Genomic DNA, 27,127 nt, shown 5'->3' with positions numbered 1-27,127 from the left:
AAAGTCCATTTGTGGAGATGGCCACCTGGACTCCCGTTAAGAAGACATGCTGTCAACCTCTAGATCCCTCACATGCCTGCACTTTTCGGCTTGCTGCTGCTGCAATCCACGCGTTTTAGATCTGCATAACTCCACCTCTTTTAGCACAGTACCCTCAACCCCCGGCTGTTCCCACCCGCCTCAACACCGTTGGAAGGGAGGAGAACCAATTAAGGCGGGGGGGGGGTGGAACGAGCAGCTGTCTACCCTTAGCAGGAGGGTTGCTGATTAATTACCTCTCCTGCTGCTGCTGCTGCTGGCTGTCCAGCAGCAGACTGAAGGTGGCTGCTGCTGTGCGCAGGTATATAAAGGCTCAGAGCCTATTATGACACGCGCAGCCAGCGTTCCATTGCCACATTCCGTCTACTGCAGGCGGGATACCTGGATGGCTGAATGTCACTGAGAAGCTCACAGAGACCGCCATAAGCAACAGTTTAAAAGAATGCCACAGACTAATCAACCAAACTTTTTGGGTTGGTTTCTCTTTTATAGTCTGCAGGCATTAAATGAAAGAAGTCAGTGTTCCAGCAGAGGGAGACAACGTTTCAGAAAAGGCATTGTAGCAAACCAAAACAGAAATTTTAAGCGCAGCAGAGTAACCAGCTCACATACCTGTTAGCTCAGGTGAGTTTAAAAGGCTGCTGTTGATAACAAGGGCATTTGCTAAATAGATGGTGTGTGTGCAACAATATACTGAAAGGTCAATTATATTGTGCAGCTTATCTCACCACCTGTAGTTATTTAGGTGAAAGCTCCAAAATGCTTGCCTAATATGTCTGTTTATCCAAAAGGAAGTATAGAGGGAGAGCTAGATAGATAGCATTGCATTACATTACATTACATGGCAATGCAATGCACAGTTGCTGAAGTTGAACCAAAATGAGCTTGTCATCTGGCTTCTGCAACTTTTAACATGAAAAATCCAATGAGGAGAAGAAAAGCAAAGCCAAAGAGTCCATCCCAAAATCCGACAAACAAGCAAAATGAACAAAAAGCATTGAATTCAATTCTTTCTGATTTTAGAAACTGCATTAAAGAAGGGGTGCACCGGTCCTGGAGATACTGCAATACCAGGTCAATGCGTGGAGTGGACAGAGCAAGCTCTTTTTCCATCTCCCTGTTCTAAAAATCCATTTAATATATGGTCCCCAGATAGGGGACGTATCAGATATTAAACTGATAAGAACAGATACTACACTTGATCTTAGCCAAAAGGCCGAGAAGCGATAACCAGAATTGGTTTCCGACTACGGTGCCACCCAAGGATTCTGAAAAGTCCATTTGTGGAGATGGCCACCTGGACTCCCGTTAAGAAGACATGCTGTCAACCTCTAGATCCCTCACATGCCTGCACTTTTCGGCTTGCTGCTGCTGCAATCCACGCGTTTTAGATCTGCATAACTCCACCTCTTTTAGCACAGTACCCTCAACCCCCGGCTGTTCCCACCCGCCTCAACACCGTTGGAAGGGAGGAGAACCAATTAAGGCGGGGGGGGGGGGGGTGGAACGAGCAGCTGTCTACCCTTAGCAGGAGGGTTGCTGATTAATTACCTCTCCTGCTGCTGCTGCTGCTGGCTGTCCAGCAGCAGACTGAAGGTGGCTGCTGCTGTGCGCAGGTATATAAAGGCTCAGAGCCTATTATGACACGCGCAGCCAGCGTTCCATTGCCACATTCCGTCTACTGCAGGCGGGATACCTGGATGGCTGAATGTCACTGAGAAGCTCACAGAGACCGCCATAAGCAACAGTTTAAAAGAATGCCACAGACTAATCAACCAAACTTTTTGGGTTGGTTTCTCTTTTATAGTCTGCAGGCATTAAATGAAAGAAGTCAGTGTTCCAGCAGAGGGAGACAACGTTTCAGAAAAGGCATTGTAGCAAACCAAAAAAGAAATTTTAAGCGCAGCAGAGTAACCAGCTCACATACCTGTTAGCTCAGGTGAGTTTAAAAGGCTGCTGTTGATAACAAGGGCATTTGCTAAATAGATGGTGTGTGTGCAACAATATACTGAAAGGTCAATTATATTGTGCAGCTTATCTCACCACCTGTAGTTATTTAGGTGAAAGCTCCAAAATGCTTGCCTAATATGTCTGTTTATCCAAAAGGAAGTATAGAGGGAGAGCTAGATAGATAGCATTGCATTACATTACATTACATGGCAATGCAATGCACAGTTGCTGAAGTTGAACCAAAATGAGCTTGTCATCTGGCTTCTGCAACTTTTAACATGAAAATTCCAATGAGGAGAAGAAAAGCAAAGCCAAAGAGTCCATCCCAAAATCCGACAAACAAGCAAAATGAACAAAAAGCATTGAATTCAATTCTTTCTGATTTTAGAAACTGCATTAAAGAAGGGGTGCACCGGTCCTGGAGATACTGCAATACCAGGTCAATGCGTGGAGTGGACAGAGCAAGCTCTTTTTCCATCTCCCTGTTCTAAAAATCCATTTAATATATGGTCCCCAGATAGGGGACGTATCAGATATTAAACTGATAAGAACAGATTTTTTTTTTTTTTTATCGAAAGCCCGAATTCGTGTACAAAACCCGAGTGCGCTTAAAAAAGTGACAAGTGCCACAAAAAAAGTGCACTAGGATGCTGGTCTTCTTGAAACCCTCTCCAAAAGGAGAAGGGTCCCCCAAACCATTCCCCGTCCCTCCGAGCCAAAAGGCCACAGCGAGGAACAGGGACAAAAAGCCACCTCCAGCCGAAGCCAGAGGCGACCCAATCTTACCCCCAGCACCTGCCCGAGTTCTCACCCGAGCAAGGCACTGCGAGCCAAAGACTGTGCTCCCCTCCCGGAAGAGGGGAGCCAACAACGCTCTCCTCCCGAAAGAGGAGAGCCAGGGGGGTTCAGGGGGGAGCGGAACCTGATGGCCACACACTCCCCCCCTAGACCTGCCAAGAGAGGAACCCGTAAGGGAACCGCATCCCGACAAAATCCTAGTAGGACGTGACACACGTGAATAAGTGGACACACAGTGACAAAGAAATTAAATAAATAGTGAAGGTTTCACAGTATAATACTGCCCGGACCTTCGACCGGGAATTGAAAAATTCCCCATCCTAAGGCCAGAAGGCCCGGAATAAGGGTGTGTGCGAAGAAAGAAAATTTGAAGTGCTTGTGCAAATGTGCCATAAACTCAAGTGGGGTTCCCAATCCCAGTGAGTTAAGGCACCCCAGGGTCACCACTCCTGGGGCACTTCACACTTCGGGCTTTCGATCTTCCCCGGCCCAATGGCGTCGATCCTGGGGTGCCATGCTTTCCACCAGATGACTATATTAGCCACCTGGCGTACTAACAAGCGCCTAAACCCCAGTGTGCATAATGTATCAATCTACTAGGGCGGCCAACATCCAAAACCGCCTTTTCGAAAGATACTACACTTGATCTTAGCCAAAAGGCCGAGAAGCGATAACCAGAATTGGTTTCCGACTACGGTGCCACCCAAGGATTCTGAAAAGTCCATTTGTGGAGATGGCCACCTGGACTCCCGTTAAGAAGACATGCTGTCAACCTCTAGATCCCTCACTTGCCTGCACTTTTCGGCTTGCTGCTGCTGCAATCCACGCGTTTTAGATCTGCATAACTCCACCTCTTTTAGCACAGTACCCTCAACCCCCGGCTGTTCCCACCCGCCTCAACACCGTTGGAAGGGAGGAGAACCAATTAAGGCGGGGGGTGGGGTGGTACGAGCAGCTGTCTACCCTTAGCAGGAGGGTTGCTGATTAATTACCTCTCCTGCTGCTGCTGCTGCTGGCTGTCCAGCAGCAGACTGAAGGTGGCTGCTGCTGTGCGCAGGTATATAAAGGCTCAGAGCCTATTATGACACGCGCAGCCAGCGTTCCATTGCCACATTCCGTCTACTGCAGGCGGGATACCTGGATGGCTGAATGTCACTGAGAAGCTCACAGAGACCGCCATAAGCAACAGTTTAAAAGAATGCCACAGACTAATCAACCAAACTTTTTGGGTTGGTTTCTCTTTTATAGTCTGCAGGCATTAAATGAAAGAAGTCAGTGTTCCAGCAGAGGGAGACAACGTTTCAGAAAAGGCATTGTAGCAAACCAATAAAGAAATTTTAAGCGCAGCAGAGTAACCAGCTCACATACCTGTTAGCTCAGGTGAGTTTAAAAGGCTGCTGTTGATAACAAGGGCATTTGCTAAATAGATGGTGTGTGTGCAACAATATACTGAAAGGTCAATTATATTGTGCAGCTTATCTCACCACCTGTAGTTATTTAGGTGAAAGCTCCAAAATGCTTGCCTAATATGTCTGTTTATCCAAAAGGAAGTATAGAGGGAGAGCTAGATAGATAGCATTGCATTACATTACATTACATGGCAATGCAATGCACAGTTGCTGAAGTTGAACCAAAATGAGCTTGTCATCTGGCTTCTGCAACTTTTAACATGAAAAATCCAATGAGGAGAAGAAAAGCAAAGCCAAAGAGTCCATCCCAAAATCCGACAAACAAGCAAAATGAACAAAAAGCATTGAATTCAATTCTTTCTGATTTTAGAAACTGCATTAAAGAAGGGGTGCACCGGTCCTGGAGATACTGCAATACCAGGTCAATGCGTGGAGTGGACAGAGCAAGCTCTTTTTCCATCTCCCTGTTCTAAAAATCCATTTAATATATGGTCCCCAGATAGGGGACGTATCAGATATTAAACTGATAAGAACAGATTTTTTTTTTTTTTTTTTTTTTTTCTCCTCAGACGAGGAAATTCCACAGTCTATGGAAACCAGACAAAGGAAAATTCCATCAAAACAGCTGCGTCAAATCCAATACGCAATTTGCTGTCCCCATCATCATCGGAAATATTTATTTCATATTTCAAAACAACAATAACAAAAATCAAGAGGTACTAACAATATATCTCCACTTTTTAACTTTCCATATTCCCTCCGCATCCACTTCCCCTCTCCTCTTTTTGTCCCATAGGAAACACACATACATCTTCCCCAAAATCACTTTCACACTATCCTTTACAGCAATTTCCTTCCTTTTAAACACATACACATTCCTCACATCCCATAACACTTCCTTTATACATGCAAGCATCAACCACAAGACTCTTTCCTTCGTCCCATCACATATTCCCAAACCAAACATAAACAACTCAAAAGACAACAAATTCACACCACACAATTCTTTACACAAAGGCCCCATTCTCCCAATCACATCTCTAGCATACTGGCAATTCCAAAAAACATGCAACACACTTTCCCTTCCACCACAGCCATTTCTTGGACACATGTCACTCCTCACCAAACCTCTATTCCTCTGAAACTCTCTCACAGGTAATACTCCATGTAAAGACTGCCACACAACTTCACTCTGTTTGTTGGTCATACCACTCATCCGCACTTTCTTCCAAACCTTCTGCACATCACCACCCCTAACCATATTTATTCCACATTCTACCTCTCTACATTCAATCATCCTATACACAGCCTTCTTATTCTCCAGCAATCTCACATCTGCATCACACAGTTCATACCTCACCAAAAACTCATAAACCCACACATACCATACAGGCACCTCAAAAGCAATCGGACATCGCAAATCCCTTTCTTGCCACTTTAAACGAAACAAATACGCTCCAAATAAATACCTACACATAGATAAAAACTTTCCATCCGCCCTAATCACTTTCAAAACAAACACAACGATATTCACACCAAAAAACACGTCCAAATTCGGAAAACCCAAACCACCTTTTTCCACTCTTTTAACCAAAATTTCTCTCCTAGCTCTCTCCATTTTCGAGTTCCACAAAAAAACAAATAAAATTCTATTCAAGCTTCTCATACACATATATCCTGGTGGAAATACTACCGCAATATATAAAAATATTGGCAACACCACACTCTTAACAATTAAAATCTTCCCAAAAAAGGATAAACTCCTCAATTTCCAAAAATTCAACTTCTGCTCAACTTTTCCTTTCGCATCATCCCAACTTTCTTTCCCATCCAAACTCTCTGAAAACTTCACACCCAAAACTTTAATAGGTCCATTCACTACATTCACACCTACATCCCTACTTAAACTTCCGCCTCCAAAACCCTTACACTCACTCTTTTCCCAATTCACTTTAAACGCAGATGCACCACAAAAAATAGACACTAACAACTTCACCCGCCTCACCGAACATTCAGAATCACATAATACACACACGTCATCCATATAACCACTCACCTTCCATTCTTTTCCTCCACCTCCCGGCACTTGCACACCACGAATTACCTTATCTTTCCTCAGCATACACAACAATGGCTCAATTGCACAAATAAATGCTACAGGGGACAAAGGACACCCCTGTCGCACACCCGAAAACACATTCACTTTCCTACCCACATACCCATTCATTAAAACACAGCTATAAACACCCGCATACAAACTTCTCACTCGCCCAACAAAATCAGCCGGAAAACCCATTTTTAACAACACTCTGAACAAAAAACCATGCGACAACCTATCATAAGCCTTTTCAAAATCCAAACTTAACAAAAATACACTCTTCTTACGACCCATGCAATCCCATAGACAATCTCTTAACATACACACACACTCATGAATCCGCCTCCCAGGTACCGCACAACACTGCTCATCCCCAATCACACTCTCTATCACATCACGCATCCTATTAGCCATAAGTTTTGCATAGATTTTATAATCACAATTAAGTAAAGTTATTGGCCTCCAATTCCTCAGACATTTCAAATCCCCTTTCTTAGGAATTAACACAACCATACCTGCACGCATACTCTCAGTCACCTCCATGTTTCCCCACATATACTTACATACATCCACAAAGTCCTTACCAATCACACCCCACATCACACGATAAAATTCTACTGGGAGGCCATCCTCCCCCGGCGTCTTATTCAAAGCCATACTACACATAACCTTCCATACCTCATCACCAGTCACCTCACCCATCACTCTCTCTCTTTCTGCTTCACTCAACTTACTCTCTAACACACTCAAAACATCATTCTCCAAACATTCATCCCTCTGTTTCACTGCATACAGATCCTCATAAAACTTAGCCACCTCTTCACACATATCCTCTCCACTCACCTCACTTCCATCTGCTCCATACACCACGCTCATACTCTGTTTCTTTCCAAAAACTTTTTTAAAGAAAAACCGAGAACATTTCTCATCCTGCTCCATCTTATCAATCTTTGCCCTAAACACTATGCTTCTCCCTCTCTCCAACAAAAACTCACTAATCTCCTTTTTTACCTCTAAAATATCCTCCTCCACCTCAACTCCTCCTTCCCTTAACTTATACAAAACGCTCAACCGCGCGTTCAGTTTAACAAAACTCTCTCTTTTAATTGCTGCATACTTGTATCCTAAATTTTTAAAGAACATTTTTGTTTGTTTCTTCACCCAGTCCCACCACTCACAAACATTCCCAAACTCATTTTTATGCTTACACCATTCTTCATACCGCCTTTCATACTCCTTTCTCACATCTTCATTCTCTAACAGTTTAACATTTAACTTCCACAATCCTCTCCCAAACACTCCATCAACTTTTATATGCAACTCACACAACATACACACATGATCTGAAAAAAGAACGTTTTCCTGCCTATAATTAACAGAAACCATATTTTTAGAAATAAAACAATAATCCAATCTGGATTGTACCCTACCACTCTCAGAAAAGAAAGTGTTCAACAAAGGATTCATGTTACACACGCGCTGCATATCACACAACCCAAAATCATTCACTAACTCCAATAATGCTTTCCCAGACACATCCACATTCACTCTCCCCACATCACAGTTCATATCACCCACAATTACCACAGGTATTCTTCCTGGAACAAAAAGCTTAATTTTTTCAAATAAATTTTTGCGCTCATTTTTTTCAACTGGCGCATAAACATTAATAACACAAAACTTTACATTCTTGTATACAAAATTAGCAAGGATACATCTCCCCACCTCAATAACCAAATAATCACTCAAAACAACCTCCCTTCCTTTAACCAAAATACCCACACCATCATTCTTATTACATGCACTCCCCGACCACACAGACGCTCCATAAGACCATTCATCCCCTTTCACACCATCCACTACCCCACATTCTTGTAAACAAAAAATAGATGCATTTTGCATAGCTAAAAACTCAAAAATAGCAGCTCTTCTTACTTTACTTTTAAACACTCTTACGTTTTGGGACACTATGGTAAATCCCATAATACTTCTACTCCTTCACCAATTACACAAAGAAATAGCCTTTGGCCTAAACCAAAGCTCACAAGAGGACAAAAAGAAAAAACATTTACAATATTATATGGTGACACTATCCAGCACCACCACTATCCTCCTCCGCCATCAGAACAGAACAGCTGGTTTCCGACCCGCTGGCTTCACCAGCCACACTCCTCATTCTGGCAGTTCTGATCTTCCTCTGAGGCTCACTAAAATCTGCATCATCACTGCCCCCACCATCCTCCCTACGACTCTTCTTTGCACCCCTATCATCCTCCGAAGAAAAATCTTCAGTGTTTTCAGGACCCGAAGGGTGTTCAGGACTGTCGGGTTCCGAGATTTGCACTTCACATCCTGTTGCGTCCATTGCCTCTCCAAAAGTCATCATCTCAGGCAGCTCTGCTTCCACCACTTTCCTAGATATTCTCGCAGACACTGCCTTTTTCTCCACCTTTGCCACTTCCCTCCAGAACTCCTTTTCTTCCCTCCGCTTCTTCCTCATTTCTTCAGCAGAAGAAGAACATGGTCTCAGGGACACCTCCTCTGGCGCCGTAGAGGGAGAGGCTCTACCAGTTTCCCGCCTCCTTCCCTCTCTCTCCTCCCTCTCCAATCTTTCCAGCACTTTCAGTGCGCTTGCCATCTGCCTCCTCTCCAGCTCCTCCTCCTTCTGTTCTTTATCAGAACGTCTAGGTGCACTCATAGGACAGTCCTTATACATGTGATCACTACTCCCACAGACATCACAGGACTTGGCCTCTGGACACTGGTTGGCCATATGCCCCTCCTTTCTGCAATTTCGGCAACACTGCCCTTTAAGGCATGTTACCATGGTATGTCCGAAAGAAAAGCATCTACGGCAAAACATGGGCTGGCCTGGGTAAAAGAGGAAACCTCTATGGCCTGCAACGGAAAAATTTGATGGAGGGTGTCTAAAGCCCCCCACACTGTCAGGATCCCTTTTCAATTTCACACGGAATTTATACTGACAGTTAAAGATTCCTAGACAATTGACTTGCTTCACTCCCTTCCGCACATATTCACAGTAGCGAGAGAGGAAGCACTCCAGCAGCTCAGGGTCTGTAAAAGGGTTATAGACAGTCACAGTCACCTCCTTTTCTTGCAGACCAAACAAAGGTTCCCATCTAACTCCTTCCAAGCAGGGGTCACTAGAGTGACCACGGAGCCATTCAAAGACATTAAGGCAAACATCCTGGTCCATAAAGGTAACGTCATAATTACCTTGACGTGAAAATTCGTTGACACTGAAGATCTCAGAACGTCTTGCTCCAGCTTTGCCTTCAACGATGTCTTGGACAATGAAAACCACGTTGTTCTTGTTCTGGTCAGATGGATCCACGGACAAACGGATGGTGTTCTTCACAAAAGACATCTTGGATTCTGTCGGTATGGAATACCACAGGAAAAAGCAGAAAATCCTCCACAAAAGGGTCCGGATTCCTCCAGGAGACTCGCACCAATCAAGGTACAGTCATACGATCGCAGCCAAAAGGCCGAGAAGCGATAACCAGAATTGGTTTCAAACTACGGAGCCACCCAAGGATCCTGAAAAGTCCATTTGTGGAGATGAGCTCCTGGACTCCCGTTAAGAAGACATGTTGTCAACCTCTAGATCCCTTACATGCCTGCACTTTTCGGCTTGCTGCTGCTGCAATCCACGCGTTTTAGATCTGCATAACTCCACCTCTTTAAACACAGCACCTTCACCCCCTGCTGTTCCCACCCGCCTCAACACCGTTGGAAGGGAGGAGAACCAATTAAGGCGGGGGGTGGGGTGGAACGAGCAGCTGTCTACCCTTAGCAGGAGGGCTCCTGATTACATACCTCTCCTGCTGCTGCTGCTGCTGGCTGTCCAGCAGCAGACTGAAGGTGGCTGCTGCTGTGCACAGGTATATAAAGGCTCAGAGCCTATTATGACACGCGCAGCCAGCGTTCCATTGCCACATTCCATCTACTGCAGGCAGGATACCTGGCTGGCTGAATGTCGCTGAGAAGCTCACAGAGACCGCCATAAGCAACAGTTTAACAGAATGCCACAGACTAATCAACCAAACTTTTTGGGTTGGGTTCTCTTTTATAGTCTGCAGGCATTAAATGAAAGAAGTCAGTGTTCCAGCAGAAGGAGACAACGTTTCAGAAAAGGCATTGTAGCAAACCAAAAAAGAAATTTTAAGCGCAGCAGAGTAACCAGCGCACATACCTGTTAGCTCAGGTGAGTTTAAAAGGCTGCTGTTGATAACAAGGGCATTTGCTAAATAGATGGTGTGTGTGCAACAATATACTGAAAGGTCAATTATATTGTGCAGCTTATCTCACCACCTGTAGTTATTTAGGTGAAAGCTCCAAAATGCTTGCCTAATATGTCTGTTTATCCAAAAGGAAGTAAAAAGGGAGAGCTAGAAAGATAGCATTGCATCACATTACATGGCAATGCAATGCACAGTTGCTGAAGTTGAACCAAAATGAGCTTGTAATCTGGCTTCTGCAACTTTGAACATGAAAAATCCAATGAGGAGAAGAAAAGCAAAGCCAAAGAGTCCATCCCCAAATCCGACAAACAAGCAAAATGAACAAAAAACATTGAATTCAATTCTTTCTGATTTTAGAAACTGCATTAAAGAAGGGGTGCACCGGTCCTGGAGATACTGCAATACCAGGTCAATGCGTGGAGTGGACAGAGCAAGCTCTTTTTCCATCTCCCTGTTCTAAAAATCCATTTAATATATGGTCCCCAGATAGGGGACGTATCAGATATTAAACTGATAAGAACAGATACTACACTTGATCTTAGCCAAAAGGCCGAGAAGCGATAACCAGAATTGGTTTCAAACTACGGAGCCACCCAAGGATCCTGAAAAGTCCATTTGTGGAGATGAGCTCCTGGACTCCCGTTAAGAAGACATGTTGTCAACCTCTAGATCCCTTACATGCCTGCACTTTTCGGCTTGCTGCTGCTGCAATCCACGCGTTTTAGATCTGCATAACTCCACCTCTTTAAACACAGCACCTTCACCCCCTGCTGTTCCCACCCGCCTCAACACCGTTGGAAGGGAGGAGAACCAATTAAGGCGGGGGGTGGGGTGGAACGAGCAGCTGTCTACCCTTAGCAGGAGGGCTCCTGATTACATACCTCTCCTGCTGCTGCTGCTGCTGGCTGTCCAGCAGCAGACTGAAGGTGGCTGCTGCTGTGCACAGGTATATAAAGGCTCAGAGCCTATTATGACACGCGCAGCCAGCGTTCCATTGCCACATTCCATCTACTGCAGGCAGGATACCTGGCTGGCTGAATGTCGCTGAGAAGCTCACAGAGACCGCCATAAGCAACAGTTTAACAGAATGCCACAGACTAATCAACCAAACTTTTTGGGTTGGGTTCTCTTTTATAGTCTGCAGGCATTAAATGAAAGAAGTCAGTGTTCCAGCAGAAGGAGACAACGTTTCAGAAAAGGCATTGTAGCAAACCAAAAAAGAAATTTTAAGCGCAGCAGAGTAACCAGTGCACATACCTGTTAGCTCAGGTGAGTTTAAAAGGCTGCTGTTGATAACAAGGGCATTTGCTAAATAGATGGTGTGTGTGCAACAATATACTGAAAGGTCAATTATATTGTGCAGCTTATCTCACCACCTGTAGTTATTTAGGTGAAAGCTCCAAAATGCTTGCCTAATATGTCTGTTTATCCAAAAGGAAGTAAAAAGGGAGAGCTAGAAAGATAGCATTGCATCACATTACATGGCAATGCAATGCACAGTTGCTGAAGTTGAACCAAAATGAGCTTGTAATCTGGCTTCTGCAACTTTGAACATGAAAAATCCAATGAGGAGAAGAAAAGCAAAGCCAAAGAGTCCATCCCCAAATCCGACAAACAAGCAAAATGAACAAAAAACATTGAATTCAATTCTTTCTGATTTTAGAAACTGCATTAAAGAAGGGGTGCACCGGTCCTGGAGATACTGCAATACCAGGTCAATGCGTGGAGTGGACAGAGCAAGCTCTTTTTCCATCTCCCTGTTCTAAAAATCCATTTAATATATGGTCCCCAGATAGGGGACGTATCAGATATTAAACTGATAAGAACAGATACTACACTTGATCTTAGCCAAAAGGCCGAGAAGCGATAACCAGAATTGGTTTCAAACTACGGAGCCACCCAAGGATCCTGAAAAGTCCATTTGTGGAGATGAGCTCCTGGACTCCCGTTAAGAAGACATGTTGTCAACCTCTAGATCCCTTACATGCCTGCACTTTTCGGCTTGCTGCTGCTGCAATCCACGCGTTTTAGATCTGCATAACTCCACCTCTTTAAACACAGCACCTTCACCCCCTGCTGTTCCCACCCGCCTCAACACCGTTGGAAGGGAGGAGAACCAATTAAGGCGGGGGGTGGGGTGGAACGAGCAGCTGTCTACCCTTAGCAGGAGGGCTCCTGATTACATACCTCTCCTGCTGCTGCTGCTGCTGGCTGTCCAGCAGCAAACTGAAGGTGGCTGCTGCTGTGCACAGGTATATAAAGGCTCAGAGCCTATTATGACACGCGCAGCCAGCGTTCCATTGCCACATTCCATCTACTGCAGGCAGGATACCTGGCTGACTGAATGTCGCTGAGAAGCTCACAGAGACCGCCATAAGCAACAGTTTAACAGAATGCCACAGACTAATCAACCAAACTTTTTGGGTTGGGTTCTCTTTTATAGTCTGCAGGCATTAAATGAAAGAAGTCAGTGTTCCAGCAGAAGGAGACAACGTTTCAGAAAAGGCATTGTAGCAAACCAAAAAAGAAATTTTAAGCGCAGCAGAGTAACCAGCGCACATACCTGTTAGCTCAGGTGACTTTAAAAGGCTGCTGTTGATAACAAGGGCATTTGCTAAATAGATGGTGTGTGTGCAACAATATACTGAAAGGTCAATTATATTGTGCAGCTTATCTCACCACCTGTAGTTATTTAGGTGAAAGCTCCAAAATGCTTGCCTAATATGTCTGTTTATCCAAAAGGAAGTAAAAAGGGAGAGCTAGAAAGATAGCATTGCATCACATTACATGGCAATGCAATGCACAGTTGCTGAAGTTGAACCAAAATGAGCTTGTAATCTGGCTTCTGCAACTTTGAACATGAAAAATCCAATGAGGAGAAGAAAAGCAAAGCCAAAGAGTCCATCCCCAAATCCGACAAACAAGCAAAATGAACAAAAAACATTGAATTCAATTCTTTCTGATTTTAGAAACTGCATTAAAGAAGGGGTGCACCGGTCCTGGAGATACTGCAATACCAGGTCAATGCGTGGATCTGACAGAGCAAGCTCTTTTTCCATCTCCCTGTTCTAAAAATCCATTTAATATATGGTCCCCAGATAGGGGACGTATCAGATATTAAACTGATAAGAACAGATACTACACTTGATCTTAGCCAAAAGGCCGAGAAGCGATAACCAGAATTGGTTTCAAACTACGGAGCCACCCAAGGATCCTGAAAAGTCCATTTGTGGAGATGAGCTCCTGGACTCCCGTTAAGAAGACATGTTGTCAACCTCTAGATCCCTTACATGCCTGCACTTTTCGGCTTGCTGCTGCTGCAATCCACGCGTTTTAGATCTGCATAACTCCACCTCTTTAAACACAGCACCTTCACCCCCTGCTGTTCCCACCCGCCTCAACACCGTTGGAAGGGAGGAGAACCAATTAAGGCGGGGGGTGGGGTGGAACGAGCAGCTGTCTACCCTTAGCAGGAGGGCTCCTGATTACATACCTCTCCTGCTGCTGCTGCTGCTGGCTGTCCAGCAGCAGACTGAAGGTGGCTGCTGCTGTGCACAGGTATATAAAGGCTCAGAGCCTATTATGACACGCGCAGCCAGCGTTCCATTGCCACATTCCATCTACTGCAGGCAGGATACCTGGCTGGCTGAATGTCGCTGAGAAGCTCACAGAGACCGCCATAAGCAACAGTTTAACAGAATGCCACAGACTAATCAACCAAACTTTTTGGGTTGGGTTCTCTTTTATAGTCTGCAGGCATTAAATGAAAGAAGTCAGTGTTCCAGCAGAAGGAGACAACGTTTCAGAAAAGGCATTGTAGCAAACCAAAAAAGAAATTTTAAGCGCAGCAGAGTAACCAGCGCACATACCTGTTAGCTCAGGTGAGTTTAAAAGGCTGCTGTTGATAACAAGGGCATTTGCTAAATAGATGGTGTGTGTGCAACAATATACTGAAAGGTCAATTATATTGTGCAGCTTATCTCACCACCTGTAGTTATTTAGGTGAAAGCTCCAAAATGCTTGAATAATATGTCTGTTTATCCAAAAGGAAGTAAAAAGGGAGAGCTAGAAAGATAGCATTGCATCACATTACATGGCAATGCAATGCACAGTTGCTGAAGTTGAACCAAAATGAGCTTGTAATCTGGCTTCTGCAACTTTGAACATGAAAAATCCAATGAGGAGAAGAAAAGCAAAGCCAAAGAGTCCATCCCCAAATCCGACAAACAAGCAAAATGAACAAAAAACATTGAATTCAATTCTTTCTGATTTTAGAAACTGCATTAAAGAAGGGGTGCACCGGTCCTGGAGATACTGCAATACCAGGTCAATGCGTGGAGTGGACAGAGCAAGCTCTTTTTCCATCTCCCTGTTCTAAAAATCCATTTAATATATGGTCCCCAGATAGGGGACGTATCAGATATTAAACTGATAAGAACAGATACTACACTTGATCTTAGCCAAAAGGCCGAGAAGCGATAACCAGAATTGGTTTCAAACTACGGAGCCACCCAAGGATCCTGAAAAGTCCATTTGTGGAGATGAGCTCCTGGACTCCCGTTAAGAAGACATGTTGTCAACCTCAAGATCCCTTACATGCCTGCACTTTTCGGCTTGCTGCTGCTGCAATCCACGCGTTTTAGATCTGCATAACTCCACCTCTTTAAACACAGCACCTTCACCCCCTGCTGTTCCCACCCGCCTCAACACCCTTGGAAGGGAGGAGAACCAATTAAGGCGGGGGGTGGGGTGGAACGAGCAGCTGTCTACCCTTAGCAGGAGGGCTCCTGATTACATACCTCTCCTGCTGCTGCTGCTGCTGGCTGTCCAGCAGCAGACTGAAGGTGGCTGCTGCTGTGCACAGGTATATAAAGGCTCAGAGCCTATTATGACACGCGCAGCCAGCGTTCCATTGCCACATTCCATCTACTGCAGGCAGGATACCTGGCTGGCTGAATGTCGCTGAGAAGCTCACAGAGACCGCCATAAGCAACAGTTTAACAGAATGCCACAGACTAATCAACCAAACTTTTTGGGTTGGGTTCTCTTTTATAGTCTGCAGGCATTAAATGAAAGAAGTCAGTGTTCCAGCAGAAGGAGACAACGTTTCAGAAAAGGCATTGTAGCAAACCAAAAAAGAAATTTTAAGCGCAGCAGAGTAACCAGCGCACATACCTGTTAGCTCAGGTGAGTTTAAAAGGCTGCTGTTGATAACAAGGGCATTTGCTAAATAGATGGTGTGTGTGCAACAATATACTGAAAGGTCAATTATATTGTGCAGCTTATCTCACCACCTGTAGTTATTTAGGTGAAAGCTCCAAAATGCTTGCCTAATATGTCTGTTTATCCAAAAGGAAGTAAAAAGGGAGAGCTAGAAAGATAGCATTGCATCACATTACATGGCAATGCAATGCACAGTTGCTGAAGTTGAACCAAAATGAGCTTGTAATCTGGCTTCTGCAACTTTGAACATGAAAAATCCAATGAGGAGAAGAAAAGCAAAGCCAAAGAGTCCATCCCCAAATCCGACAAACAAGCAAAATGAACAAAAAACATTGAATTCAATTCTTTCTGATTTTAGAAACTGCATTAAAGAAGGGGTGCACCGGTCCTGGAGATACTGCAATACCAGGTCAATGCGTGGAGTGGACAGAGCAAGCTCTTTTTCCATCTCCCTGTTCTAAAAATCCATTTAATATATGGTCCCCAGATAGGGGACGTATCAGATATTAAACTGATAAGAACAGATACTACACTTGATCTTAGCCAAAAGGCCGAGAAGCGATAACCAGAATTGGTTTCAAACTACGGAGCCACCCAAGGATCCTGAAAAGTCCATTTGTGGAGATGAGCTCCTGGACTCCCGTTAAGAAGACATGTTGTCAACCTCTAGATCCCTTACATGCCTGCACTTTTCGGCTTGCTGCTGCTGCAATCCACGCGTTTTAGATCTGCATAACTCCACCTCTTTAAACACAGCACCTTCACCCCCTGCTGTTCCCACCCGCCTCAACACCGTTGGAAGGGAGGAGAACCAATTAAGGCGGGGGGTGGGGTGGAACGAGCAGCTGTCTACCCTTAGCAGGAGGGCTCCTGATTACATACCTCTCCTGCTGCTGCTGCTGCTGGCTGTCCAGCAGCAGACTGAAGGTGGCTGCTGCTGTGCACAGGTATATAAAGGCTCAGAGCCTATTATGACACGCGCAGCCAGCGTTCCATTGCCACATTCCATCTACTGCAGGCAGGATACCTGGCTGGCTGAATGTCGCTGAGAAGCTCACAGAGACCGCCATAAGCAACAGTTTAACAGAATGCCACAGACTAATCAACCAAACTTTTTGGGTTGGGTTCTCTTTTATAGTCTGCAGGCATTAAATGAAAGAAGTCAGTGTTCCAGCAGAAGGAGACAACGTTTCAGAAAAGGCATTGTAGCAAACCAAAAAAGAAATTTTAAGCGCAGCAGAGTAACCAGCGCACATACCTGTTAGCTCAGGTGAGTTTAAAAGGCTGCTGTTGATAACAAGGGCATTTGCTAAATAGATGGTGTGTGTGCAACAATATACTGAAAGGTCAATTATATTGTGCAGCTTATCTCACCACCTGTAGTTATTTAGGTGAAAGCTCCAAAATGCTTGCCTAATATGTCTGTTTATCCAAAAGGAAGTAAAAAGGGAGAGCTAGAAAGATAGCATTGCATCACATTACATGGCAATGCAATGCACAGTTGCTGAAGTTGAACCAAAATGAGCTTGTAATCTGGCTTCTGCAACTTTGAACATGAAAAATCCAATGAGGAGAAGAAAAGCAAAGCCAAAGAGTCCATCCCCAAATCCGACAAACAAGCAAAATGAACAAAAAACATTGAATTCAATTCTTTCTGATTTTAGAAACTGCATTAAAGAAGGGGTGCACCGGTCCTGGAGATACTGCAATACCAGGTCAATGCGTGGAGTGGACAGAGCAAGCTCTTTTTCCATCTCCCTGTTCTAAAAATCCATTTAATATATGGTCCCCAGATAGGGGACGTATCAGATATTAAACTGATAAGAACAGATACTACACTTGATCTTAGCCAAAATTCCGAGAAGCGATAACCAGAATTGGTTTCAAACTACGGAGCCACCCAAGGATCCTGAAAAGTCCATTTGTGGAGATGAGCTCCTGGACTCCCGTTAAGAAGACATGTTGTCAACCTCTAGATCCCTTACATGCCTGCACTTTTCGGCTTGCTGCTGCTGCAATCCACGCGTTTTAGATCTGCATAACTCCACCTCTTTAAACACAGCACCTTCACCCCCTGCTGTTCCCACCCGCCTCAACACCGTTGGAAGGGAGGAGAACCAATTAAGGCGGGGGGTGGGGTGGAACGAGCAGCTGTCTACCCTTAGCAGGAGGGCTCCTGATTACATACCTCTCCTGCTGCTGCTGCTGCTGGCTGTCCAGCAGCAGACTGAAGGTGGCTGCTGCTGTGCACAGGTATATAAAGGCTCAGAGCCTATTATGACACGCGCAGCCAGCGTTCCATTGCCACATTCCATCTACTGCAGGCAGGATACCTGGCTGGCTGAATGTCGCTGAGAAGCTCACAGAGACCGCCATAAGCAACAGTTTAACAGAATGCCACAGACTAATCAACCAAACTTTTTGGGTTGGGTTCTCTTTTATAGTCTGCAGGCATTAAATGAAAGAAGTCAGTGTTCCAGCAGAAGGAGACAACGTTTCAGAAAAGGCATTGTAGCAAACCAAAAAAGAAATTTTAAGCGCAGCAGAGTAACCAGCGCACATACCTGTTAGCTCAGGTGAGTTTAAAAGGCTGCTGTTGATAACAAGGGCATTTGCTAAATAGATGGTGTGTGTGCAACAATATACTGAAAGGTCAATTATATTGTGCAGCTTATCTCACCACCTGTAGTTATTTAGGTGAAAGCTCCAAAATGCTTGCCTAATATGTCTGTTTATCCAAAAGGAAGTAAAAAGGGAGAGCTAGAAAGATAGCATTGCATCACATTACATGGCAATGCAATGCACAGTTGCTGAAGTTGAACCAAAATGAGCTTGTAATCTGGCTTCTGCAACTTTGAACATGAAAAATCCAATGAGGAGAAGAAAAGCAAAGCCAAAGAGTCCATCCCCAAATCCGACAAACAAGCAAAATGAACAAAAAACATTGAATTCAATTCTTTCTGATTTTAGAAACTGCATTAAAGAAGGGGTGCACCGGTCCTGGAGATACTGCAATACCAGGTCAATGCGTGGAGTGGACAGAGCAAGCTCTTTTTCCATCTCCCTGTTCTAAAAATCCATTTAATATATGGTCCCCAGATAGGGGACGTATCAGATATTAAACTGATAAGAACAGATACTACACTTGATCTTAGCCAAAAGGCCGAGAAGCGATAACCAGAATTGGTTTCAAACTACGGAGCCACCCAAGGATCCTGAAAAGTCCATTTGTGGAGATGAGCTCCTGGACTCCCGTTAAGAAGACATGTTGTCAACCTCTAGATCCCTTACATGCCTGCACTTTTCGGCTTGCTGCTGCTGCAATCCACGCGTTTTAGATCTGCATAACTCCACCTCTTTAAACACAGCACCTTCACCCCCTGCTGTTCCCACCCGCCTCAACACCCTTGGAAGGGAGGAGAACCAATTAAGGCGGGGGGTGGGGTGGAACGAGCAGCTGTCTACCCTTAGCAGGAGGGCTCCTGATTACATACCTCTCCTGCTGCTGCTGCTGCTGGCTGTCCAGCAGCAGACTGAAGGTGGCTGCTGCTGTGCACAGGTATATAAAGGCTCAGAGCCTATTATGACACGCGCAGCCAGCGTTCCATTGCCACATTCCATCTACTGCAGGCAGGATACCTGGCTGGCTGAATGTCGCTGAGAAGCTCACAGAGACCGCCATAAGCAACAGTTTAACAGAATGCCACAGACTAATCAACCAAACTTTTTGGGTTGGGTTCTCTTTTATAGTCTGCAGGCATTAAATGAAAGAAGTCAGTGTTCCAGCAGAAGGAGACAACGTTTCAGAAAAGGCATTGTAGCAAACCAAAAAAGAAATTTTAAGCGCAGCAGAGTAACCAGCGCACATACCTGTTAGCTCAGGTGAGTTTAAAAGGCTGCTGTTGATAACAAGGGCATTTGCTAAATAGATGGTGTGTGTGCAACAATATACTGAAAGGTCAATTATATTGTGCAGCTTATCTCACCACCTGTAGTTATTTAGGTGAAAGCTCCAAAATGCTTGCCTAATATGTCTGTTTATCCAAAAGGAAGTAAAAAGGGAGAGCTAGAAAGATAGCATTGCATCACATTACATGGCAATGCAATGCACAGTTGCTGAAGTTGAACCAAAATGAGCTTGTAATCTGGCTTCTGCAACTTTGAACATGAAAAATCCAATGAGGAGAAGAAAAGCAAAGCCAAAGAGTCCATCCCCAAATCCGACAAACAAGCAAAATGAACAAAAAACATTGAATTCAATTCTTTCTGATTTTAGAAACTGCATTAAAGAAGGGGTGCACCGGTCCTGGAGATACTGCAATACCAGGTCAATGCGTGGAGTGGACAGAGCAAGCTCTTTTTCCATCTCCCTGTTCTAAAAATCCATTTAATATATGGTCCCCAGATAGGGGACGTATCAGATATTAAACTGATAAGAACAGATACTACACTTGATCTTAGCCAAAATTCCGAGAAGCGATAACCAGAATTGGTTTCAAACTACGGAGCCACCCAAGGATCCTGAAAAGTCCATTTGTGGAGATGAGCTCCTGGACTCCCGTTAAGAAGACATGTTGTCAACCTCTAGATCCCTTACATGCCTGCACTTTTCGGCTTGCTGCTGCTGCAATCCACGCGTTTTAGATCTGCATAACTCCACCTCTTTAAACACAGCACCTTCACCCCCTGCTGTTCCCACCCGCCTCAACACCGTTGGAAGGGAGGAGAACCAATTAAGGCGGGGGGTGGGGTGGAACGAGCAGCTGTCTACCCTTAGCAGGAGGGCTCCTGATTACATACCTCTCCTGCTGCTGCTGCTGCTGGCTGTCCAGCAGCAGACTGAAGGTGGCTGCTGCTGTGCACAGGTATATAAAGGCTCAGAGCCTATTATGACACGCGCAGCCAGCGTTCCATTGCCACATTCCATCTACTGCAGGCAGGATACCTGGCTGGCTGAATGTCGCTGAGAAGCTCACAGAGACCGCCATAAGCAACAGTTTAACAGAATGCCACAGACTAATCAACCAAACTTTTTGGGTTGGGTTCTCTTTTATAGTCTGCAGGCATTAAATGAAAGAAGTCAGTGTTCCAGCAGAAGGAGACAACGTTTCAGAAAAGGCATTGTAGCAAACCAAAAAAGAAATTTTAAGCGCAGCAGAGTAACCAGCGCACATACCTGTTAGCTCAGGTGAGTTTAAAAGGCTGCTGTTGATAACAAGGGCATTTGCTAAATAGATGGTGTGTGTGCAACAATATACTGAAAGGTCAATTATATTGTGCAGCTTATCTCACCACCTGTAGTTATTTAGGTGAAAGCTCCAAAATGCTTGCCTAATATGTCTGTTTATCCAAAAGGAAGTAAAAAGGGAGAGCTAGAAAGATAGCATTGCATCACATTACATGGCAATGCAATGCACAGTTGCTGAAGTTGAACCAAAATGAGCTTGTAATCTGGCTTCTGCAACTTTGAACATGAAAAATCCAATGAGGAGAAGAAAAGCAAAGCCAAAGAGTCCATCCCCAAATCCGACAAACAAGCAAAATGAACAAAAAACATTGAATTCAATTCTTTCTGATTTTAGAAACTGCATTAAAGAAGGGGTGCACCGGTCCTGGAGATACTGCAATACCAGGTCAATGCGTGGAGTGGACAGAGCAAGCTCTTTTTCCATCTCCCTGTTCTAAAAATCCATTTAATATATGGTCCCCAGATAGGGGACGTATCAGATATTAAACTGATAAGAACAGATTTTTTTTTTTTTTTTTTTCTTAACACTCAGATTACAAGTACCATCTCGATTCCATACTTCTGAAAACGGTGATGGACCAAATCCATCATCGTGTCATTTTAAAACAAAAAAACATTATTTAATGCATATACAAAAAAAACAAAACAACAACCAGTATTTCCTCTCAGACACATAATATATAGAGGAAGGAAACAAAACACATTACTGCATTCCTCCCTTCAACGCATAATATGTTAGATACTCCAACAGTCCTTTCTCTTGCGAGAAAGATTCAAAGTTTGTATTCACATAATCTATCCATGTCCTTCCCACCTTATAGGTTTCAAAAAACCTCTCTTTATTTGCCTTCACACTTGCGATTACCTTTGGAAAAAAAGCTTCAAAACACACACCACTTCCCTTCATTTCCGCAATTCCTTTTTTAACTTTGTCCATTTCTTTATCAGCTTCCTCCTCTTCTGTTTGCCTCTGAACCTCTACCGTCTTCTTTTTTTCTTTCTTTTCCGCCTTTGCACTTTCCATCTTCTCCTTATTACTCTTTCTCTTTGGGCATTCCTTAAACCTATGCCCAATTTCCATACACAGGTTACACTTATTCCTTTCTACTGGACATGATTTAGAAACATGTCCTTCCGCTTTACACTTCCAACACTTTTCTGCAGTACAGTCTTCACGTTTATGACCATATACCTCACAAATTGAACAAAAGGAATCCATCCCATTAAAGAATAAATTCCCACTTACTTTACCAAGCTTAAACCTTTGAGGCGGGTAGGAAAAACTCCTATCCTTGTTCATGTTAAATTCCACAAAAAATTTCCACTTTCCCGTCCATACTCCGAATTCATTCATTACTTTACCTTTTGATACTACAGACTTGGCAAAACCACTCAAAAACGTGACAATGTCCTCTTCTGGAACCAGTGGTGAAAACATTTTCACTGTCACCATCTTTTCACTACTAAATACGTGATGTTGAAACCGAATTCCAACAAACTTCTCATGTCTCAATTCATCAAAAGAATCCATATAGTTCTCCAAAATCTTCCTAGACTCAAAAAACACGTCATAGACACCCTTTTGGGGATAATCCATAACTGCCACGATGTCTTCTTTATTCACCTTTGCGACACCCAAGATGATCTCCTTCATAATAAACCGAAAGTCCTTAACCTTCTGACAGTCTCTCCGGACAAAAATCCGGAAAGCGGTCTCCACACGTGCATGTTCTGGAACCTCCAACTTCGGCCACAACTCCGCCTCTGTTGCCATGATTCTCCAACAGAATGAGCGTAATCTCCACTCCAACACACAGAAGGAGCGAGTATGATCACTTCCCGTTGTCTGGGGACTAAGCCGACACGCCTATAGCAGCAAGGGGGTGAAGTCCCCACAATTAGGTAAGGACGATCCCCCAAGGCCGACGAGCCAGGTACCCTAGACACCTCCAACCAAAACCAAGGCAGCAATCGCTAAATCACTGCACTTGATCTTAGCCAAAAGGCCGAGAAGCGATAACCAGAATTGGTTTCAAACTACGGAGCCACCCAAGGATCCTGAAAAGTCCATTTGTGGAGATGAGCTCCTGGACTCCCGTTAAGAAGACATGTTGTCAACCTCTAGATCCCTTACATGCCTGCACTTTTCGGCTTGCTGCTGCTGCAATCCACGCGTTTTAGATCTGCATAACTCCACCTCTTTAAACACAGCACCTTCACCCCCTGCTGTTCCCACCCGCCTCAACACCGTTGGAAGGGAGGAGAACCAATTAAGGCGGGGGGTGGGGTGGAACGAGCAGCTGTCTACCCTTAGCAGGAGGGCTCCTGATTACATACCTCTCCTGCTGCTGCTGCTGCTGGCTGTCCAGCAGCAGACTGAAGGTGGCTGCTGCTGTGCACGGGTATATAAAGGCTCAGAGCCTATTATGACACGCGCAGCCAGCGTTCCATTGCCACATTCCATCTACTGCAGGCAGGATACCTGGCTGGCTGAATGTCGCTGAGAAGCTCACAGAGACCGCCATAAGCAACAGTTTAACAGAATGCCACAGACTAATCAACCAAACTTTTTGGGTTGGGTTCTCTTTTATAGTCTGCAGGCATTAAATGAAAGAAGTCAGTGTTCCAGCAGAAGGAGACAACGTTTCAGAAAAGGCATTGTAGCAAACCAAAAAAGAAATTTTAAGCGCAGCAGAGTAACCAGCGCACATACCTGTTAGCTCAGGTGAGTTTAAAAGGCTGCTGTTGATAACAAGGGCATTTGCTAAATAGATGGTGTGTGTGCAACAATATACTGAAAGGTCAATTATATTGTGCAGCTTATCTCACCACCTGTAGTTATTTAGGTGAAAGCTCCAAAATGCTTGCCTAATATGTCTGTTTATCCAAAAGGAAGTAAAAAGGGAGAGCTAGAAAGATAGCATTGCATCACATTACATGGCAATGCAATGCACAGTTGCTGAAGTTGAACCAAAATGAGCTTGTAATCTGGCTTCTGCAACTTTGAACATGAAAAATCCAATGAGGAGAAGAAAAGCAAAGCCAAAGAGTCCATCCCCAAATCCGACAAACAAGCAAAATGAACAAAAAACATTGAATTCAATTCTTTCTGATTTTAGAAACTGCATTAAAGAAGGGGTGCACCGGTCCTGGAGATACTGCAATACCAGGTCAATGCGTGGAGTGGACAGAGCAAGCTCTTTTTCCATCTCCCTGTTCTAAAAATCCATTTAATATATGGTCCCCAGATAGGGGACGTATCAGATATTAAACTGATAAGAACAGATACTACACTTGATCTTAGCCAAAAGGCCGAGAAGCGATAACCAGAATTGGTTTCAAACTACGGAGCCACCCAAGGATCCTGAAAAGTCCATTTGTGGAGATGAGCTCCTGGACTCCCGTTAAGAAGACATGTTGTCAACCTCTAGATCCCTTACATGCCTGCACTTTTCGGCTTGCTGCTGCTGCAATCCACGCGTTTTAGATCTGCATAACTCCACCTCTTTAAACACAGCACCTTCACCCCCTGCTGTTCCCACCCGCCTCAACACCGTTGGAAGGGAGGAGAACCAATTAAGGCGGGGGGTGGGGTGGAACGAGCAGCTGTCTACCCTTAGCAGGAGGGCTCCTAATTACATACCTCTCCTGCTGCTGCTGCTGCTGGCTGTCCAGCAGCAGACTGAAGGTGGCTGCTGCTGTGCACAGGTATATAAAGGCTCAGAGCCTATTATGACACGCGCAGCCAGCGTTCCATTGCCACATTCCATCTACTGCAGGCAGGATACCTGGCTGGCTGAATGTCGCTGAGAAGCTCACAGAGACCGCCATAAGCAACAGTTTAACAGAATGCCACAGACTAATCAACCAAACTTTTTGGGTTGGGTTCTCTTTTATAGTCTGCAGGCATTAAATGAAAGAAGTCAGTGTTCCAGCAGAAGGAGACAACGTTTCAGAAAAGGCATTGTAGCAAACCAAAAAAGAAATTTTAAGCGCAGCAGAGTAACCAGCGCACATACCTGTTAGCTCAGGTGAGTTTAAAAGGCTGCTGTTGATAACAAGGGCATTTGCTAAATAGATGGTGTGTGTGCAACAATATACTGAAAGGTCAATTATATTGTGCAGCTTATCTCACCACCTGTAGTTATTTAGGTGAAAGCTCCAAAATGCTTGCCTAATATGTCTGTTTATCCAAAAGGAAGTAAAAAGGGAGAGCTAGAAAGATAGCATTGCATCACTTTACATGGCAATGCAATGCACAGTTGCTGAAGTTGAACCAAAATGAGCTTGTAATCTGGCTTCTGCAACTTTGAACATGAAAAATCCAATGAGGAGAAGAAAAGCAAAGCCAAAGAGTCCATCCCCAAATCCGACAAACAAGCAAAATGAACAAAAAACATTGAATTCAATTCTTTCTGATTTTAGAAACTGCATTAAAGAAGGGGTGCACCGGTCCTGGAGATACTGCAATACCAGGTCAATGCGTGGAGTGGACAGAGCAAGCTCTTTTTCCATCTCCCTGTTCTAAAAATCCATTTAATATATGGTCCCCAGATAGGGGACGTATCAGATATTAAACTGATAAGAACAGATACTACACTTGATCTTAGCCAAAAGGCTGAGAAGCGATAACCAGAATTGGTTTCAAACTACGGAGCCACCCAAGGATCCTGAAAAGTCCATTTGTGGAGATGAGCTCCTGGACTCCCGTTAAGAAGACATGTTGTCAACCTCTAGATCCCTTACATGCCTGCACTTTTCGGCTTGCTGCTGCTGCAATCCACGCGTTTTAGATCTGCATAACTCCACCTCTTTAAACACAGCACCTTCACCCCCTGCTGTTCCCACCCGCCTCAACACCGTTGGAAGGGAGGAGAACCAATTAAGGCGGGGGGTGGGGTGGAACGAGCAGCTGTCTACCCTTAGCAGGAGGGCTCCTGATTACATACCTCTCCTGCTGCTGCTGCTGCTGGCTGTCCAGCAGCAGACTGAAGGTGGCTGCTGCTGTGCACGGGTATATAAAGGCTCAGAGCCTATTATGACACGCGCAGCCAGCGTTCCATTGCCACATTCCATCTACTGCAGGCAGGATACCTGGCTGGCTGAATGTCGCTGAGAAGCTCACAGAGACCGCCATAAGCAACAGTTTAACAGAATGCCACAGACTAATCAACCAAACTTTTTGGGTTGGGTTCTCTTTTATAGTCTGCAGGCATTAAATGAAAGAAGTCAGTGTTCCAGCAGAAGGAGACAACGTTTCAGAAAAGGCATTGTAGCAAACCAAAAAAGAAATTTTAAGCGCAGCAGAGTAACCAGCGCACATACCTGTTAGCTCAGGTGAGTTTAAAAGGCTGCTGTTGATAACAAGGGCATTTGCTAAATAGATGGTGTGTGTGCAACAATATACTGAAAGGTCAATTATATTGTGCAGCTTATCTCACCACCTGTAGTTATTTAGGTGAAAGCTCCAAAATGCTTGCCTAATATGTCTGTTTATCCAAAAGGAAGTAAAAAGGGAGAGCTAGAAAGATAGCATTGCATCACATTACATGGCAATGCAATGCACAGTTGCTGAAGTTGAACCAAAATGAGCTTGTAATCTGGCTTCTGCAACTTTGAACATGAAAAATCCAATGAGGAGAAGAAAAGCAAAGCCAAAGAGTCCATCCCCAAATCCGACAAACAAGCAAAATGAACAAAAAACATTGAATTCAATTCTTTCTGATTTTAGAAACTGCATTAAAGAAGGGGTGCACCGGTCCTGGAGATACTGCAATACCAGGTCAATGCGTGGAGTGGACAGAGTAAGCTCTTTTTCCATCTCCCTGTTCTAAAAATCCATTTAATATATGGTCCCCAGATAGGGGACGTATCAGATATTAAACTGATAAGAACAGATTTTTTTTTTTTTTTTTTTCTTAACACTCAGATTACAAGTACCATCTCGATTCCATACTTCTGAAAACGGTGATGGACCAAATCCATCATCGTGTCATTTTAAAACAAAAAAACATTATTTAATGCATATACAAAAAAAACAAAACAACAACCAGTATTTCCTCTCAGACACATAATATATAGAGGAAGGAAACAAAAC

The 27,127-nt window shown here is 44.3% G+C and overlaps 15 non-coding genes and 1 pseudogene across 15 annotated transcripts; all 16 read right to left on the bottom strand.

The window, feature by feature from the left end:
• Positions 1–1,076: 1,076 nt before the first annotated feature.
• LOC141232891 (U2 spliceosomal RNA) lies at positions 1,077–1,267 on the bottom strand. Its single transcript, XR_012299064.1, has one exon. It is a non-coding gene; the product is annotated as a U2 spliceosomal RNA (small nuclear RNA).
• A 1,124-nt stretch (positions 1,268–2,391) lies between these two features.
• LOC141232536 (U2 spliceosomal RNA) lies at positions 2,392–2,578 on the bottom strand. Its single transcript, XR_012298773.1, has one exon. It is a non-coding gene; the product is annotated as a U2 spliceosomal RNA (small nuclear RNA).
• Positions 2,579–3,367: 789 nt separating this feature from the next.
• On the bottom strand, positions 3,368–3,459 carry LOC141232604 (U2 spliceosomal RNA; annotated as a pseudogene).
• Positions 3,460–4,580: 1,121 nt separating this feature from the next.
• Positions 4,581–4,775, bottom strand: LOC141232540 (U2 spliceosomal RNA). Its single transcript, XR_012298776.1, has one exon. It is a non-coding gene; the product is annotated as a U2 spliceosomal RNA (small nuclear RNA).
• A 6,155-nt stretch (positions 4,776–10,930) lies between these two features.
• LOC141232890 (U2 spliceosomal RNA) lies at positions 10,931–11,121 on the bottom strand. Its single transcript, XR_012299063.1, has one exon. It is a non-coding gene; the product is annotated as a U2 spliceosomal RNA (small nuclear RNA).
• A 1,115-nt stretch (positions 11,122–12,236) lies between these two features.
• LOC141232889 (U2 spliceosomal RNA) lies at positions 12,237–12,427 on the bottom strand. Its single transcript, XR_012299062.1, has one exon. It is a non-coding gene; the product is annotated as a U2 spliceosomal RNA (small nuclear RNA).
• A 1,115-nt stretch (positions 12,428–13,542) lies between these two features.
• On the bottom strand, positions 13,543–13,733 carry LOC141232414 (U2 spliceosomal RNA). Its single transcript, XR_012298665.1, has one exon. It is a non-coding gene; the product is annotated as a U2 spliceosomal RNA (small nuclear RNA).
• A 1,115-nt stretch (positions 13,734–14,848) lies between these two features.
• LOC141232888 (U2 spliceosomal RNA) lies at positions 14,849–15,039 on the bottom strand. Its single transcript, XR_012299061.1, has one exon. It is a non-coding gene; the product is annotated as a U2 spliceosomal RNA (small nuclear RNA).
• A 1,115-nt stretch (positions 15,040–16,154) lies between these two features.
• On the bottom strand, positions 16,155–16,345 carry LOC141232887 (U2 spliceosomal RNA). Its single transcript, XR_012299060.1, has one exon. It is a non-coding gene; the product is annotated as a U2 spliceosomal RNA (small nuclear RNA).
• A 1,115-nt stretch (positions 16,346–17,460) lies between these two features.
• Positions 17,461–17,651, bottom strand: LOC141232462 (U2 spliceosomal RNA). Its single transcript, XR_012298713.1, has one exon. It is a non-coding gene; the product is annotated as a U2 spliceosomal RNA (small nuclear RNA).
• A 1,115-nt stretch (positions 17,652–18,766) lies between these two features.
• On the bottom strand, positions 18,767–18,957 carry LOC141232886 (U2 spliceosomal RNA). Its single transcript, XR_012299059.1, has one exon. It is a non-coding gene; the product is annotated as a U2 spliceosomal RNA (small nuclear RNA).
• Positions 18,958–20,072: 1,115 nt separating this feature from the next.
• On the bottom strand, positions 20,073–20,263 carry LOC141232461 (U2 spliceosomal RNA). The gene has a single exon (XR_012298712.1). It is a non-coding gene; the product is annotated as a U2 spliceosomal RNA (small nuclear RNA).
• Positions 20,264–21,378: 1,115 nt separating this feature from the next.
• LOC141232550 (U2 spliceosomal RNA) lies at positions 21,379–21,564 on the bottom strand. Its single transcript, XR_012298783.1, has one exon. It is a non-coding gene; the product is annotated as a U2 spliceosomal RNA (small nuclear RNA).
• A 2,599-nt stretch (positions 21,565–24,163) lies between these two features.
• LOC141232885 (U2 spliceosomal RNA) lies at positions 24,164–24,354 on the bottom strand. The gene has a single exon (XR_012299058.1). It is a non-coding gene; the product is annotated as a U2 spliceosomal RNA (small nuclear RNA).
• A 1,115-nt stretch (positions 24,355–25,469) lies between these two features.
• LOC141233084 (U2 spliceosomal RNA) lies at positions 25,470–25,660 on the bottom strand. Its single transcript, XR_012299249.1, has one exon. It is a non-coding gene; the product is annotated as a U2 spliceosomal RNA (small nuclear RNA).
• Positions 25,661–26,775: 1,115 nt separating this feature from the next.
• Positions 26,776–26,961, bottom strand: LOC141232561 (U2 spliceosomal RNA). Its single transcript, XR_012298789.1, has one exon. It is a non-coding gene; the product is annotated as a U2 spliceosomal RNA (small nuclear RNA).
• Positions 26,962–27,127: the final 166 nt, after the last annotated feature.

Source organism: Phyllobates terribilis, unplaced genomic scaffold (assembly GCF_046119375.1).
Source record: "Phyllobates terribilis strain yellow unplaced genomic scaffold, ASM4611937v1 Scaffold_540__1_contigs__length_1147954, whole genome shotgun sequence".
NCBI lineage: Eukaryota > Metazoa > Chordata > Amphibia > Anura > Dendrobatidae > Phyllobates > Phyllobates terribilis.
This window is presented reverse-complemented; position numbering and strand designations above follow the sequence as displayed.